Source organism: Anas acuta, chromosome 23 (assembly GCF_963932015.1).
Source record: "Anas acuta chromosome 23, bAnaAcu1.1, whole genome shotgun sequence".
Classification (NCBI taxonomy): Eukaryota; Metazoa; Chordata; class Aves; order Anseriformes; family Anatidae; genus Anas; species Anas acuta.
In genome coordinates this window covers 1759305-1776850 of record NC_089001.1, presented here as the reverse complement: position 1 = coordinate 1776850, position 17546 = coordinate 1759305, and the positions used below count along the sequence as shown (strand labels likewise).

At 46.6% G+C, this 17546-nt stretch overlaps 1 long non-coding RNA gene across 3 annotated transcripts; it reads right to left on the bottom strand.

The window, feature by feature from the left end:
* Window positions 1–1759: 1759 nt before the first annotated feature.
* On the bottom strand, window positions 1760–16606 carry LOC137843646 (uncharacterized). Of its 3 annotated transcripts, XR_011089600.1 has the most exons (4): window positions 16475–16579; window positions 10925–11016; window positions 10351–10378; window positions 1760–5991 (listed from the first exon to the last, which is right to left on the bottom strand). It is a non-coding gene; the product is annotated as an uncharacterized lncRNA (long non-coding RNA). The 3 variants fall into 3 exon arrangements; XR_011089601.1 differs by lacking the exon at window positions 10925–11016 and having other exon boundaries at window positions 16475–16571; XR_011089602.1 differs by lacking the exons at window positions 10351–10378; window positions 10925–11016 and having other exon boundaries at window positions 16475–16606.
* Between the last annotated feature and the right edge of the window lie 940 nt (window positions 16607–17546).

The following is a 17546-nucleotide window of genomic DNA, read 5'->3' as shown; positions in this document are numbered from 1 at the left end:
CAGCAAAGTCCTTCAGCTGAATGACAAACACATGAGTTCATTTCCATTATTATTTACCACTGAAGCCTGGAAATGGCATTCTAAATCCTATAAAACTGTGTTCAGATTTACCACTTTCTCATCTTCAAGATCTTTTGCTGGCAGATCCTATTAGCAATGTGCTGACTTTTGGGACATTTTTTCCTCAAAATAAAATTATCCACAAGTCTCTATCTTGCTAGCACCACCTACTTCAAGATTTAAGTAAATACATTACATACCCTATCTGCATTTGGTTTTATGGGTTCTAGCCCAATTATTATTTTTTTATTATTTTTTTCTCCTTCTCTGCCAAAAGAAAAAATTGCTTTGAAAATAACCTTCCATATTCTTATGCCATTGGCTGTCAATCTGCTTAGTAACTTGCACATCACTAAGTTGAATATAGTTTGTTTAAGAAGTGTCTCTCACTCAAGAAATGGCCCTTTGGCACTATTCAGACCTGACAGCTCTGTTCCAGCACTGAGGAACTGCGGGGTTTGCAGCCCTGCCCTGGAACAAGCTCTCCCACAAAATGAAACCAGAGGAGCCAGTCCTCAGAAGGAAATGCAGATGCTGTGCTCCAGCCCCACGAGCCACGGATGTGGTCACATCCATGGTGTTTGCAGAGGCACAGGGGGAACAGCAAAGGCTGCTAGGAGCAGGAGCAGCAACGGTGCCCAGCAGATGCTGAAAGGGTGCACGTGCTGTGACATCGTGTTGCTTGGGGACGAGGCTAGAGGGCAGAGGAGGCCAAAAAGTTTTCAGGAAACCTTATCCCTGACCAAAAAAATTTACATTTGATCAAAACACACACTTAAAAACACATGAATTTACATCCTGCTTTGGAGAAGTGCAGACCAGCATTCATCGTGGGTTTTGGCACTCTGGGGTCATGCTCTTGGGTGAGGACGTCAAGGACCACCACAAGGCAGGTAGCTGCAACGGCTCCAAGCCCCCAGCAGCAGCAGCATGGTGCTGTGGTGGTACCGGGCTTCAGGAGTAAGATCTGGGGCTTGCTGGGACAGGCAAAGAGAAAAGCTTAGCAAGCAGCCTGAGACAGAGCAGAGGAGAGAGCAGAGAGCATTGATTAGTGGCTGTAAGCATAAAGGGTGGAAAGGGCCAAAAGAAGAAAGGAATAAAGAATAAAGGAAGAAGGGGTCTTTGAAGGAAAAAGAGTGGATGCAGATTAGGGAGGAATAAAAAAAAAAAAAAAAGAAGAAAAGAAGAAGAAATCAAAGAGCACCATCATTAATGCATCTTACCCAGGAAGAAACATCCAGCCAAAGACACTATCTTTTCCTCCCTTTACATCAAGTAAACAATTCCCTTTAATTAGAAAACATGTATTTTGGACACATCCCCAGTAGCCTGCCCTTGAAAAGGACTGAGCTCCAGAGGAAATGGAAATGAACAGTGGTGATGCTACAGCAGCAGAGCGGTTACGGGAAATACTGCCACCAAAACACAGCAAGCGGAGAGGCAAAGCTCCTGCCAGGCTCTGGGCTTGCTCTGCTGTAGTGGTATTGCATCAGTCATCGGGACAGGCTGGAAGCACCACAGCTCAGTCTTTCTGGATTACTGACTGCTGTATTCCAATCTGGATTGCAGGTAACCCTGCTCATTTAGAAATGAGCTGCAGTCACAGGAAAAACATTTCATACATGTTAAATAATTATTTATATGTATGCATACACATATAGACACAGGAACAGATCATCCAGTCAAGACTCATCCGTAATAACTAACACTGGTGGTGTTTCCTTACATACAAATACAATCTCACCAGGTTGCGGAGGGACCAGAACCATTCAACCTGATTTCACATCGCTCAAGGTGTGAGGGGGGTAAAAAGACCTGCCCTCAGCACGCACTGTGTTAGTACTTGTGAGCATAGGATAGACACTGAGAGCAGTTCTCCCATGCTGAAATTTGTCTTTGTTACAAGTTGGAAATGAGGTATTTCAAAATTCTTTGTGGAAAAAAGTTACCCTTCCAACAGATGCTTTCCAGCTATCAAAACATTGGAGTTTCCTGGTTGACATACACCATTTAACAAATTTCAAGTGAAAAATCTATTTCCAAATGAAATATTGCCATGCTGTAATCCAGTACTGTTGAAACTTTTCAATACTGCTGGAACATTTCTTCCTCTTTTATTTCTTGCTTAAAATGAAATGATCAAAAATGTTTTTTTTTTTTTCTTTCCTTCTATTTCTTAAACAACATTGTGTTCCTGGAGATCGGGCACCAGAGGAGCCTCTGCCTGCCTCTCCTCCCTCCCTTTTTTCAGCCTCCTCCTGGGAGCCTGACTCGGTCACGTTTCTTGTCACACAGACGGTAAGTACATGAGTGACAGGCACGTCACCGTGTGAGTGACAGGCAGCTCAGCAGTTAACAGCTCAAAGATATAGAGGAATGCAGCGAGTGCCAGACCGGATCAGACCTGAGGTCCAGCTAATCCAAAAACACCGATCCACCAACAGTCAGTCCCCGCCGCTCCGGAGGCGGACAGGGAAGCCAAGCAAGAGGCACAGAGCTAGCTGCTGTCAGGGCAGGAACGGCTGCGGGAGGTGATGAGGAACCAGGCGGTCAAAATACCTTAAAATGAAGGATGTGACTCAAGGCAAAACTGTATGACAGCCAGAACACCGCGCGTGTGAGCTGGCTGGCAGGGCACTGCTGATCGGGCTGGGGAACGGAGCAGCACCAGGAAATGAGGAAAGGTTTGGCTAGGGCAGGTGCCCCCAAAGCCCCTGGGTATGTGTCTTAGTGTCTTTAGTCCCCTTCCCTTCCAAACCTGAGAGCGCTTCTCATTCAGTGGTCTTTCGGTCATTTCCTGGGTGAAAACCCCTAACTGCTGGAGCAGTCCTCATGCTGTCACCGCGATGACAGGAGGCGGAGAGCCTGGCACCCCTCTGTCACTGCACTTAGCCGTTCCTCCCCTTTGCCCTCAGCAACACCGGGCAGCTCGGCTGCACAGCAAGGGGTGCAGCTCTGAAAAATTGGGGAATATTGCTACAAAAGGCTCCAGCTGGTAGCACCCCGCTACCACTGGGGTCTCTTGCGAGCGCAGAAGCGCCTGTTTGTCAGCCTGAGAGCTCTGCCAGGCGAAGGCTTTCACGCCGCAGCAGGCAGGCGGGGAGGAGTGAGCCTAATTAGATGTCTCCAGATTGATGATTATACCTCTGCTCAGAGCGTGTAGCCAGAGACAGAAGACTTCTGACAGCTGCAAGGAGAAAATCAAAGGTCCTAACCTCTCACAAGCCATTGCTTCCTCCCTCCCAGATTCTGATGTCATTTAGATAAAAACAAAACAGAGCAATTTATATTAAACACAACAGTAATAACAAATTAAAAAGTAGGGTATTTAAAAAGATAACACATTTGCCACTGGCAGTCAAAGGAATTCAGAAGGCAAAAAAACCAGACTGCTTCTCAATTCTCTCTCTCACACACAACCTCCCTAAAAGCTTGTTAAAATGTCTTGCTAGCAAGGGCAGGACCCTCTGATTTACTGGTCATAGGCATCAAAACCCCCAAATGATAGATATTCCTCTGAACGGATGACATGTACACGATACAGGAATCAAAACTGTGTGTTTTTGATTGGGGGTGAGGGGACAACAATGAAAATTAACTGGCTGTTTACATTGCTTCTGGGCAAACCTCAGTCAGACATTAGAAGGTTTAGTAGCCAAACATCCTTTGAGTAAAATCTTTCCCCTGTTGGAAGGGATCATGCATAGGATGGGCAGCTGGGGGAGAACAAAAGGCTGAGCTGAAAATATATAGTTGCTGCGGTACAGAAACCCAGTCTGGCCATATGCCCGAGGTGCCTGGGGCAGCACCCCAGCTGGCTCCTGATGCCTTTGCTTGGCATCCCCTCCCGGTCGCTTTCTCCCTTCCACCTCTGCAGTCCCATGTTTCGCCAAAGCAGTCACACAGAACTGCATGAGAAGATTTTTCTGCTGATGTGCAATATCTGAGTCCAAGGAATCGCCTACACATGTTTACCCAGTTTGACTTAAAATACGGCTTGGTTAAGATACAAGAAGAATCTGTCCAGACAGCTATTTTGACGGAAACTGCCCTGTTTGGGTTTTGTTTAAGGACTAGGAACTAGTTTAAGCGAAATGAACTGAATAAAACCAGATGAAAGATGTAATCTGACATGGTTTATGTCATATCTACACTGGGTTAAGGGTGCGTACACAGTTACTTAACAGCACAGCTGACAAACAGCGACTTGTTAAGCTGCAGTAACTGGATGATACATCTGAGACTTAAAAGCATAAACAGAGATTCACACCAGCGTTCCTTAAATGAATGTCATTCGCTGTATAGATAAGGCCTCATATTCCATACTCTTTGCCTTTATATACTGCTGACAAATCAGATCTCCCTCCACGGGCAGAGCAGTGCAGCATCTGACTCCTACTTGGTCCTACCATAAACGACCATGCCAGTGAAAGCAGAATCTACCTACATTTTTCCATCAAAAACAATTATTTTTTTAAAGTGCATGTTTGGCTCAGCACCTACAATCTCACATCTACAGAGCAGAGTTGCTACCTCTCTGAATGGCTGTAATTTCTTTTTAGTTCAATTATTTCTGCACCATACTGTTTGCAACAGCTGAAGCCAACAGTGCTGTTCAGCATATTATGTACTCTATGTCAATGCACCATGAAATATTAAGACTACAATAGGTCTGAAGTCACAGAATCATAATCCTTTAATAGCTTTTTTCATTTCTGCTGCTGGAAGATGGCATAATATTTCTATTTTTAAACAAATGGCATTCGTTCTAACGAAGCTTGGGCTCATCTTGATACCATTGCAGCTGCAAGACCTTTTTTTGCACCATGGTTTTGAAACTCACAGTTCATCAAGGAGGGAGTTGCTGAGAACTTTCAACAGCATTAACCATGTTGCTAAACCTGGATTTATGTGTTTGTTTACAAATGGGTGTGCAGAGGTTTATTTACAGGGATAAGACTCTTTTGTCTTCTTCAAGCCACTAAATTGACCAGACTGAGGAATCCAGAAAACAATTAAACACATCTCTGCGACTGCCATCGTGGCATTCCCCTGCAGTGGCTGGGACCACAGGACCTGTTAGAGCAACCACAGACCTCCAGCACATCATTGCTATAGGGCTGCACACTGCAGTTTTAACCAAGCTATAAACATATCCTGGTGCTTACTTTTTACTTTTTTTTTTTTTAATATTATCTAAATTAACACTGTTAAATTTCTACCTCTTGAGCACTTTTTGCTCAGCCTTGGCTGGCACTCAGGTTGCAGGGGAACGTGCCCAACGCTTCCAGAGTGGGCAGCACACAGTGGGGCTCGGATGCGATGGACGCAGAGCATCGAGTGGCAGCAGTGGCCTGGCTCTTGTTCCAGCAGCTCGTCCCTGGAAGCGCTGCCCCGTCCCCAGGAGGGCACGGCAGCCGAGCGGGTGCCATCGGGCTCACTCCTCGGGCGCAGCACGGCTGGCAGGCTCGCACCTCATCGCCTGGCAACAGGTGCAGAGCAATACATCAGGCAGAGAAAATGTCACTCGGCAGGGATCCTTCATCTCCAGAGACACAGCATTTCTCTCAGCTCCTGCGTCTGGATGTCAGGGAAGGCTGGAGCCAGCTTTGCTGCCTGTGTCACTGATCAGTAGGGTCTGCCACCTTCCAGGACAAGTATGCCATCAACACATAGTCTTGACTGAAAAATATCATGACTTAAAAACACGAACGTGAAATGGATGAGAACAGAGCATTTACGAGGAGGGAGAACATGGTAGTTTCCCAGAGAGAATCTCACCACCAGCAACCCTGGTAAATCCCTTTTTAGGGACACTCTTTCAATGTCTTGAGGGATGCACGCTTGCACATTTTTCTTAATAAAAGTGACTTTAAAAAGCTTTCTGGCAAATTTGCATATTGCTCCTCTTCTTCTTCCATGGATAACCTCCTGAAATATAATAAAGATTTCACTTTCCAATCTAGATTCATTAAAGGATGCCCAGAAGGGAGAAATAATAAGGTATCACTTTACAGCCCAAATAAAACACAGAAAGATATGCACTATAATGTATATTTCAAGCTTTAGGTTGAGATAATTCATACATCACTCCCAGTTAAGAAACAGAGATGGTGCTGCGTCAGCACATTGCCTGAAAAATATCTTCTTACAATATTTTATGCCTTCTGCTGCTGTATCCCAGTTATCATAGGTCACCGAGTGCTGGAGCATGCCTCCCAGCTGCCCTGCAAGTCATCCCCCTCCCCAGCGGCTGGGCAGAGCACCAGCAGGGAAAAGGGTTTCAGACTGCACCAGGGCTGGAGGACACGCAGACCTTCTCTCTATTCACTGCCAAACCCAAGTTAGAATAATCAAAAGTCAACAGAAGTACCCACATGATATAATAGCTTTTTCCCCACCTTTAAGAGACTTTGGCATCTGAGATGCTTGCAGCTCTGCGCAGCTAATGCCAACCAAGTTTTTGAAAGGTATTTTGGAGTCAATTCCCACACATACACACATAAGACAAAAAATGGGGAATGAGGAAAGAGCAGAGCAAGACCGTGCCCGGGAAGCAGACCCTGTCACTGTGTGGAGGGCACAGCTTGGGGCACGGCCACCTGATGCAAATCGGGTCCCCAGGAGGGCTTTGCAGCCTGGGCTGCTCGCCAGCATCGCCCACGAGCCAGCCCACGGCTGGAGCTGTGGCGCAGAGCACGCAGGAACCCAGACAGGCTGGAGAAGCAGCTGCCTCTGCGGAGCGAAGAGCAGGGATGTTTCACCTCCTCCCTCAACCTGGCGCTGCACTGATGAAAAGAGAAAGCAGCCACCCACCAGCACTTTTTTCTGCTGTGTTTTCTTACTGAAGGTGTATTTTTTGCTAAGGCTGCAGAGCTGAGCAGCAGCAGGGCTGCGCAAGTTGCTGAGCGGGACAGGAGAGCGCCTGTGACAGGCTGCAGAGTGCTCATTTATCATAAGAGCGATTTCCCTACTAATAAAGTGACCTTGTGTAAATAGCTCAACTTTTCAAAGCTATCACATCATTAGTATAGGACACACGTTGACAGATAGAGACCACATGGACTGCTGATCCAGGATGAACTACCACAGCCAGAGAGTTATTTTTGACTCGGCTGAATCACTCTATCATTTAAAGACAGAAGGTGTCAGTGAGTAATATGCCTGGCTGAAGGACCATTTTCACCCGTTGATAGTGCAGAGGGAGGCAGCACTGGTCAGGGCTCACTTTGGTTGTCCTCTGCAACAGAGGGGCTCAGCCCCCAACAGCTCTGCCCAGAGGAGCTGACATCTCCAAATCGCTGTCTCCTTGGCAAACCAAGACCTGCAGCAAGAATTGCATCTGCTGGAGTGCCCCTGTGTTTTCCAGGATGCTACAGGATGAAGCCCTGCAGTGCCCACTGCAAGCATGTGGGATCTCTGCCTTCAGACTCCAGCACCCACGAGCCACAGGTGGCTCCTTGGACACCAGCAGCAGAGCACCCCGCCTTTCTCAAGGCTTGCTTGGACACCTCAGATCTGCAGTGAGCAAAAGAGATCCACTGGGTGGGAAGGGGCAGAGGAAAGGGATGAGCTGTGTGGTTACACGGCACGTAAAATACTGGTAGCTTTTCTGTTGTTGTTATTCTTACTCTCACATCTCTTCTATACTCCTGGCTAATCCAGTAATCTATTATTTATGTGTAGCCTAATTAAGGTTGTGAGTAGCTTGATCTTTGTTTACTTAAGTATATAGCGGAAGATTGCCAAGATTAAATAAAATTATCTCCAGGCAGGCAGAGCTAGCTGTGAGCAGCACTCGGAAGGATGGCTGCAGGGCTGGTGAGCTGCCCCTTGCCAATTCAGATGGAGATCACGTCGGATATTGCATCATACACCAGTGTTGCCAATTCAAGCTTATCTAATAAAGATTCAGATAAACCAGACCAAACAAAACCCAGTGAAGTCTGAAACTAGCTAATCAAATTTGATTAGCTCTCTTCAGTTTCTGCTTTTACCTTTTACCTGTTAAACCTGAGCATCCATTCTTGTTTAGATACCAGGGCTGTGCATTTAATGAAATACACAAGGGGCAGGGAAGAGATTTTTTAAAATTATGACATTAAAGACAATTCAGGAATAAGACATTTTTGCAGCAAGACGTATTCTCTTCTAGGCCAGCTCTGATGTGTCACAGCACTTGACCAAGTCTGGACATTTGTTAGAAGGCAGCAGAACACGGTGCCCCCAGAAAGACACCAAGCTATGGATACATCAGGCAGGTGAGCTACAACACCACAACCTGGACAGCGAGGAGCATTCCAGCTGTTCTGCCTGGAGATGCTTGTCGTGGCTTCCCCTAATGCCCCTGAGGTGTATAAACCCGCAGCTGGATCCACAGCCACCCTGAAATCACAGCTCATATGTCCACGAACCTGCTCCTTCCCTGCTGCCCACGGGGAGCAGAGACACTGTCACCCCGCAGGGCTGCGTGGTTTGGAGGAGCCCACGAGTCACTGATGTCCTGAGTTATTGCAATGAAGTCGATGGCACTGTTCATGTGAGTAACTACTTGCAGACAGGAATAAGAGGTTTGCAAGCCGCCCCTCGTGATTTACACCAACACAAAGGAAACAGATGAAGTATCTGCTGATGTCGATTCCCATTTGCTCAACCACTTTGTCTTAAAGGAGGCTGTGGATAATGTTGCCTTTTCTGAGCCTCACAGATGAAATGTGCTCATAAAATTGCATATATTATGATTTTTATACTTAACAAGCTGGATAGCTTTTTTCCTCCCATCAAACCTATGGCAGGAACAGATCCCACGAACGGAAAGAGATAACAAGACTATTACATTCTCAATGTGCACTGCCACCCTACGTGTTTCCAACACTCGCCAAATTGATCTGTTTGGACCCATTTTAAATATAAATATTGTTAGGCTCTGTGTTAAATGTGTATGCAATGCATTTTATGAAACCTTTAACAAATTCTGTGCAAAAGAATATGTTTTCCCATATGGGCTGCTTAAAGAAAGGCAGATGTGAGGTAATCCAAATCCTTCATATGCTGCTTCTTCCTTTCCCTTCCTTTTGGCAAACTATTTCAGGCAAAGACAAATATTGTATCAAAGAGTTATGGAAATAAACATGAATATAGCTCAAGGGCATAAGTAAATTTCTGGAATATTTTCTGAGTGCAATTAATAGGTAATGTTGGAGGGGGGGAGAAGCACCAAAAATATGCCCGAGGAAGCTAATTTTATTGTGCAGACTGTGCTCTGGGAACCAGGGAGTGGGAGCTGCGCTAAGCAACATTAGTCAGGATGGAGTCTTAATAGGCTGCAGAAAAAGACAAAGAAACCCAAGTCAGGAGTTCAGGGGAGAATGTTTAACACTCCTGCAGCGAGCTGAAGCCAGCCAGGGGCTCCCTCCTTCCGCTGCTTGAGGCGGGTGGGATGGCTCAGCCCCCAGCTGGCACAGACCAGGCTCTCTATGCTCAGTTCTGTGCTTTCCCCTGCACTGCTCAGAGCCAGGCTCTTAGAATTATTCAGGAACAGAGGGTCTGGCCTCAGCAGCTGCTGACTGCGCACTCATAAGGGCCCAGGACTCCGGGACACAACTTGCTCAAAGTCAGATGGAAAGACCCCGTGCAAGAGGAGGAGGTGAGGACCTCATCTCACCAGCAGCACGTACAGGCAGTGGATGGCCACCTCCTGAGCGTAAAGAAACATCTGGAGGCTGCAACGTTTGTTCTGGACCCTGCTCACATGAATGATGCACTAAGACAATTTTCTGCCTTATCATAAATTCTGCAGACTCATGAACTTTACAGTCTATGAAGCACGCACTATATGGGAACTACTTATCTTGTGCTGAAAGCAATATAAAAACAGATGGCAAAGATTGTATCCAGAGATAAATCAACAGTGCTTCTGCCACTTTGTCCACAGACATCTCTGATACAGCAGGACTCCCTGACACCCGGGGCACTCAGCTGGCGAGCGCACTGCCAGGGCAACTGAACCAGAGCAAGGAACAACTCTGCTGTGAAAGCAGCCCGGTCCCTTCCCTTCTAGAGGGAACCAACAGTGGGCCCACCGCCCACCCACATGCTTCCACCCTCCAGAAAACCACAGCGTAAACAGAAGAAAAGCCCTGCTGCCCACAGGGGGCCTTGCACAGCCCTACCTCTAACTCCCAGAGCAAAAAAAACAAGTGCCAGAAGCAGAAGAGAAAACACCAGTACCTAGCAGCACTCTCAAAAATGGATGTTCTTACAAGAAAAATAAATAAATATATTGCTCACCTGCCTGGTTACGCAGTTCATTAATAGCCTGCAAACATTAAACCAGATGTTGTGTTTTATCACTTGACTCAGATCATTATGACTTTATTTCTGATGGGCCCTGAATAAATGAAATGCAGTTATAAAGGTTATTTAACTATTAAAACAGCTATTAATTAAAGTTCGCCAAATCTTGGGGACTCTGAGGACAAGAAGCAGCTAGGTAAATGTCAGTCATTATTTAGTAAGTCATTGTTATTGAAATATGCAGCACACGAGCTGCATTTCCAGAAGGAGCTGGGTTCTAGCTGGTCCCCACTATAAATATTTTGCACAGGCTTTGTGGGGTGGGTGAAAGGTGAGAGGGTGACTTTGCATCAGACCCGATACCACCAGAGACCAAAGCCTCACTCAGCAGAGAACCAGGAGCTGCAAGGTGGGCATCCCATGGGATCTCTGGATCCCATGGGATCATGAGATGCCCACCTGCATGGATGTGGCAGGCAGCTGCTGCAAGGATTGCTGCTGCCTCTGCCTCGTGCCCTGGTACAAGTGTTATTCAGCATTTAAGCCTGACTTTGCTGCTTGCTCTGACCTCGTCCTCAGCAGGAGGCACCGTGCATCAGCTCCGCCGCGTGCTTTCTGTCTACGTAGCAGCTGCTGCCAGGCTTGGCTTCGGCTGGGCCTCTTAGGGGACGAGAGAAGGCAATAAATCATCGTAGTAACAGCTCCGGCCTCATCCAGGATTTCTAGAAACTGTTCTAATGCCAATAATTAACAGAAATAATGCTGAATAAGCCTCCAATGTGTAGGAGCTTTAAGAGTAAAGCAGTTCAGTGAGCTGAAACCCCGGAGAAAGAAATATGGAGCTGCTCTTGCATATTATTCTGTAATTAGGGCCTGCTGCAACTTCATCTCCACCCCCCTGCATAACGGAGCACACCCGTGTGTGTGTGTTTTTCCTTCCAGTGATAGGAATCAAGGGGAACAGACACCTCAGAAGTCCCATCCCTGTTTTATACACTAAATAACAATAAAACAATAATTGGATTCCTTTAAGCATGAGGGGGAAAAAGAGAGGAAGAGAGAAATGAATATGGAGCAGAGAACCCAAGCATTAAATCAGGGGATGAAATGCCTGCCAATGTTTTTTTAAAAACAAACCAAGGAAATGAAAGGGCTGCAAGCAACTGCCATACAGAGACAATAATCACTAATCAAGTCAAAGTTTCATTCTAATCAGTTCAGTTGTTAAGGGGAAAAAAATAGAGCAATGGCTGGGCTTGAAGAATTACCATTCGTTACTGTCTCACGCCTGAAGATTTCATCATCAGGGCCAAGCACAAGGCTCATTAGGGCCCTGCTGGCCAGCCCCAGCCTCCTCTGACATGCTCTGGCTAGGATCAAGCCTGAGGGAGAGGAGGAGGATGCAGTGACCGGGGTGACACCGCCACCTGGGCCAGCCTCCTGCCTGGCTGCAGAGACCCATGCTCCAAGGAGGGAGGTGTGCAATGCTCAGCACCCCTCTTCTGGGGCAGAATGGGGGAAAGCAAAGCACACTGCAGGCTGCTGGACACCTCCTATCCCACAGAAATGTGCCATGGGACCAAGGAAGCTGTGACCACCAAGGGAGGTGGCCAAGCATCAGTAGACCCCCAGATGTTGTTGCTAAGAGCTGAGTGTTTTTTCCTGACTTTCAGGACTCAGGCACCAGCCAGCCCTTGGCCATTGAAGTCTAGGCTATGCAGAAGAATGGGAGACAACTAGGAACATGGGTGCCACTGCCTTCCCATCGTCTGCTTCAATTTCTTGAAAAATCCCACTTACAGTGTTTTCTCTAGTAAATACACATTCATTTAACAAGAGATGCAGATGCTTTCAGTGCTGAATCCCATATTCTTGGAAACTCAACTGTAAACTTGCAGGAGTAACTTAAACTGGGCATTTCTTCTCAAAAAAGACTATTCGTAGTACAGACCAGCACAGGAAAGGGGTCTAGCTAATGTAAAGACTTCCTACAAAATAAGAGGCATAAGCTGAGGGAGAGGACATTAACACGTGGCAGAGCTGCAGCCTGTCCCTGTGCTCCTGGATTGCTCCAAGCACCCGCAGAGTGCTGTGCAAACAGTAAGGGTATGGTTTTCAAAACCACTTGGCAGTGTGAGCGGTTCAGTTGAAGGCCGTGCAAGCTTTGTCATCAATTTGAAGGGAAGAAAAGCTAATCCAACAGAGAGTGCTTTTTAACATATTAATCCTGTCCTGTCCCATGAGCAATGTCCCAACAATTATCTCTGCTGCACAGACAGTGACAGGGGCAGGGAGACTTGCCCACACAAGGAAAGGAACAATTTTCAGAATGGTAATTTTAATACATATAGTTCCAACCCCCAGCTCTGTGCTTAGAGCAGCATCTGTGCCGTGCTTGATTGCAAACAATAATATTGACAATGAGAGTGTTCTCTCGAAACAAAGGTTTGTATGGATATAATGGCACAGATCCTGATCTCATTCTCACTCCTACAAATGTGGCATAAATTCCATCAGAGCCACTCAGGTCCAGCTAAGACTGGAAACTCTTCCAGGACCAGAGAATATCACTGGGGCCAAGGACCCTTTTGTTGTCCAGTGGCCAGACAGAAGCAGCAAAATGTGCTTCCCAGCCCTGGGCCGAGGGGAGAAATTAAAACCCAGGCTGATGGGGTGATGTTGGAAGAGTAGGAATCAGAACGAGAGGAGGGCAAAGAAACAATGAGAAGATTATGAGAGCAAAAGCAAAAGGGGAGGGTAAGGGTGAGAGGAATGAAGAGAAAACAGTGTTATATATGCTGACAGCTATCAATGCACAGTAAATTGAGTTGTTTCAGCTCAATATCTGGTACATACCTTCCCTGATTATGACACCACATTTCCAAACCAAAGAAACTAACTCAGATGATTGCCTGTGCAGATGGAGAAAGCTCTGTCCGCACGGAGCTGGCGAGCAGCCCTGGACCGAAGCGCAGACTGTTCCAAAAGGAATTTTGCTGGTTGATTTATAATTTTATCAAGTCCAAGAGGATGCGGGAAGCCCTGCAGGACTTGGCATACTAATGACTCTGTAGACTGTAAGAGTTTGCCTCGGTTGCTTTTAAACACTGTCCCTTCCCCAAGCCCCTAAGGCTGAGCTGTAAGTACACAATTTTCCACATTCAGCTCTGTCTTTGGGGCATGCTTTACTCCCTTTGATATTGCATGGAAACAAGCTTCAGTTCCATAATGATGTGGTTAAGTCAGAACCAACTACTGAAATTGCTTTTCATCTTTTCTCTACCTGCTATGCGGATGTGTGGGCCCATGCTAACAGCGAGGCTCTCCTCCAAGCATCACCCTTGGCTCTCCTGCAACTCCCTGGAGAAGTCACTTAACTTCCCAGTGTCTCCATCTGCAAACTGGGCTATAATTATTACCTACAAGGATACAGCTTAGAATTGCTTGGGTTAGCTTTGAAGTCCTTAGCGAAAGGGGATGAAGATCCCTCGGTATCCAGGTTGTGTACCAAAGAGTCCAGAGGAAGTTGGGATCACTGATAACCTACCAGGTGCCTCCTCATGGGAAGGTGCCTGTTCCGCAGGGCAAGCTTCCTGAGCTATCATGCACCAGCAGAGGTGGGCCACTACAATGGGGTGCAGTGCTGGGACACAAAGCAAAGATGGCATAGGGGCCTGAAACTGCAAACAGGGGCTGCTGCAGGGCAAGGAAAAAGTATGTCATACATACCATGCTGGAAAATAGAGTTTTGAGCTCTTCAAGAGTGACTGATGGGCTGGGGAAGCATGCTAAAAATTCATGGGTGAATGCTCAGATATCCGCCACGTAGACTTGCCTTGCCTTTAAATGTTACATTTTCCTCAAATGTCCACACGTGAAAGCTTACCCCTCTTTTTTCCTGCTGGCCACCATATCAAACAGTCTGTTTGAGAATGCAGAGGACAAGTTTTGAGATGTGGCTTGATTTATAAGTAAGAAATGATTATACTCTCTGTGATTTACCTTCTTTGTGTTTTACAACTAGAATAAATTGCAATTCTGAATGTTGCTCTGGAATTATTAGTTATTGGGGGAGAAGCAATACCATGAATCTTGTGAGCTGGTAACTTATCCCCGTGGCACATCTTAGACACACTGGACCGGAGGTTTAATTGGGGGCACTGCAGTTTTGGGAGGGAGGAAAGCAGCAATGTCACAGGTTGTGAGCAGTAAGGGAATTGGAGCTCAAGTCAGGCAAACTGATACTTCGTCCACCTGCTGTAATTCTCTACTTTGCCAGTCTCCAGGGGGACATTTTGTCCTTCTCCTTCCTTCCATCTTTCTCTTCCTGTGTATCTAGACCAGGATGGAGACACCAGGGTGGAAGATTTGTAGTCAAGCAAATCACTCTGGCCTAGGGCCAGACTTGGTTCTTTTCTGAGTTCAGTTACAGAAGAAGAACGGGACAAATAGGAGGCTTCTACCAGGAGATGCCCTGGAATTACTGCATTACCTGGCAGCCCCCCAAGTATTTCCTTCACCTATCCTATCAAGTACACCAGCTAAAGGCAAGCCCACACCAAGAAAGCCCAAATCATCTGTAGCTGGTTCAGCCCAGCCCACGTGCAGCTCAGCACTTCCCACACTACGGCCACCTTCCACCCAGCACCGAGAGGCATCCGCGCATCCCAGTACCCCACCTGCACAACCGCCACCTCCAGCTGCTCTAGGAGCATAATGCAAAAGTCCTTGGAATAGATATTTATGAAATCAGAGGAACTTATTCTGGAGCTCTGTGAGCACAAGGTTTGCATTTTATCCTGATGAACAAAGGTTCATTTCCTTTATGCAATTTATCTTAAGCAGAGATACTTGAAACTGGGCAGAAAAAAAAATGAAAGACTTTATGACAAAGGTGCTGCGGAGTGCAGCACGCTGAACTTTGAGACCAATAAGGTATCTTCTAATCTATTTTTCTATGAATTCTGCCAAGCACTTTGAAATCAGTAATAACTTGTTGCAGGGAATTTCACAGAGCAATTATATTTTATTCAGAAAAGTATTACCATCATTTTTTATTTCTTCTGAATCTTGGAGGTAACTCAGTCAGAACTCAACACACATTTCTGGGTGAGAATAAGCCATTGCGTTAGAGCATCATATTTCTAGGGCTGTTTTTTTGTTGCTGTTGTTGTTTTTCCACCTGCTATATGCTTCAAAGAACACTATATTTCTTGTCTTTTCAGGTGATAGGTGCAGAGTTTTTCTCCAACATAAACATATGCATGCTTCCTGAAATTACAGTGTTAGCTTAGAATAAAGAAATACATGCAAATAGCTCAGATAATTGCAACCAGCGTTCATCATTTTACATTGGTCAAACTGAAAGTCATTTACAAGCCAGCGCCTCTTTGCCAGGCTTTGGTAGACATCCTTACAATTTCTCTCCGTTCTCCAAACTTGCCTGTTCTAAATAGCTGTGCGTCATCTACAAATTTTGTTACTTCACTGCTCATTGTTTTTCTAGATCATTAATGACTATACAGCCTAGTCCTGGATCTGGTACAAATCCCTGAGGCACACTACCCTTAATTGTCTGCAGCCACAATTTATCTGCTATTCTCTTTGCTGACATGGCCAGCAAAGACGCAATGAAAGCGGTGTCCCAACAGAGGGCCCTTCCTCCAGGCTCACAGTAACTGCAAAAACAATGCAGAGGCAAAGAGCTGCATTCCCTACAAAATCCTTCAGCAAGACAGATGATCAGCTGCTTTCAGAGAACTCAGCAGAAACACACAGGGCTTTGAAATACAAGAGACAATACGAAGCATCGTGGGCTTTCAGAAACCCATCGCTGATGGTAGCAGCATCAGTACCCCAACTCACAGAGGGCAGAGCAGGCTCAGCAGGCACAGCAGCTGCCAGCCAGCATGCAAGGCTGGGAGTAGGTGGACAGCTGGAGCTGCAGCTCAAACCCTGCCAGTCAGGGCAGAAAAAGGGAGTGAGCAGGTGGAAAGACTGGCAAGAGGGCATTAGGACAACCAGCACAACAAAACAGGGGATGCACCCAGCACACAAAAACCCAAAACAGCAAGATAATGCTGCTCTCTAGCCAGGAGACCAGCCTGTCTGTGCTTACCTGGACCAGCATGGACACCTCAAGCCATACACAGCACCATCCTAAAGCCCACACCAGGGCTCAGGGCCTTAAATAAGGTCTGAGTGGGCCAAGGGCTTGCAGCTGGTGCCCCACACCTGGCCACAGTCACGGCTGAATGAGGGAGATCCCTGGCAAGCTCTGCCCCAGGCCACTAACCCCATCCCCAGGAGGGGAGGGACACCAGGAATAGTCCCTGGATGGACAGGGTGAGGGAGGGCTATGGGGCAAGGGAGGACATCAGATAACTAACTGAAGAGCCCATAAAAATCAGAAGTGCGTGCGAATATTCCCAGCGTGCTTTAAAGATCCCAATGTTTTGCTGTTTGGCTTGTGTTCTCCAGAGCAGTGTAAAAGTTCTCTGATAAAAACATGATAATTTCCAGCCAGTAATTGTTTTACCAAGTCTCTGTTTCAGTAGTCACGCGCCAACCATGGTTTCCTCAGACAATTAGCTCCTTGCCATTGCTGCTGACTTTGCGGATCGTTTTGGAGCCATCCTGAGCTCCGAGCGGGGTGTTTAATTGTGCTGACCGGTCACACGGTATTGCTCTTACTTCTTGGCTGGTTCAGCAAAACCAAGATTCAGTTTGCAACGCGGTTAATATAGGCTACATCTTTATATGGATTTTTAATAGCTTTTCCCCAGCGCAGCCTTCAGCACAGGTGGTGTGTGCTAAAGCCAGCGCCGGGAGCTTTCTGCCTGCAAGGACGACGGGAGATGCTTTGTAGCTCTCTGCTGTCCTTGTGCTGCAGTGATGGAAATACAGATCGCAGCCACTGCCCAAATGTCCTTTCACCTCTGGTTTTGACTTTGGCAAAACCAGCAGTGAACAATATTGTACAATGATTTGAACACTGGGACGAACACTACCTGACAGCTGCTGCAACACCACCAGCCAGGCTTCCTCAGCACCCGCAGAGACTGTCAGTGCAGGAGGTACACCAAACCCCGGCTGTATGCCAGTGACTCACTCACATGCTGATTGGGAAAAAAATATATATTTTTTTCCCCTTTTGAGTGATGATTACAGTCAAGAGAGTGACTTAGAAG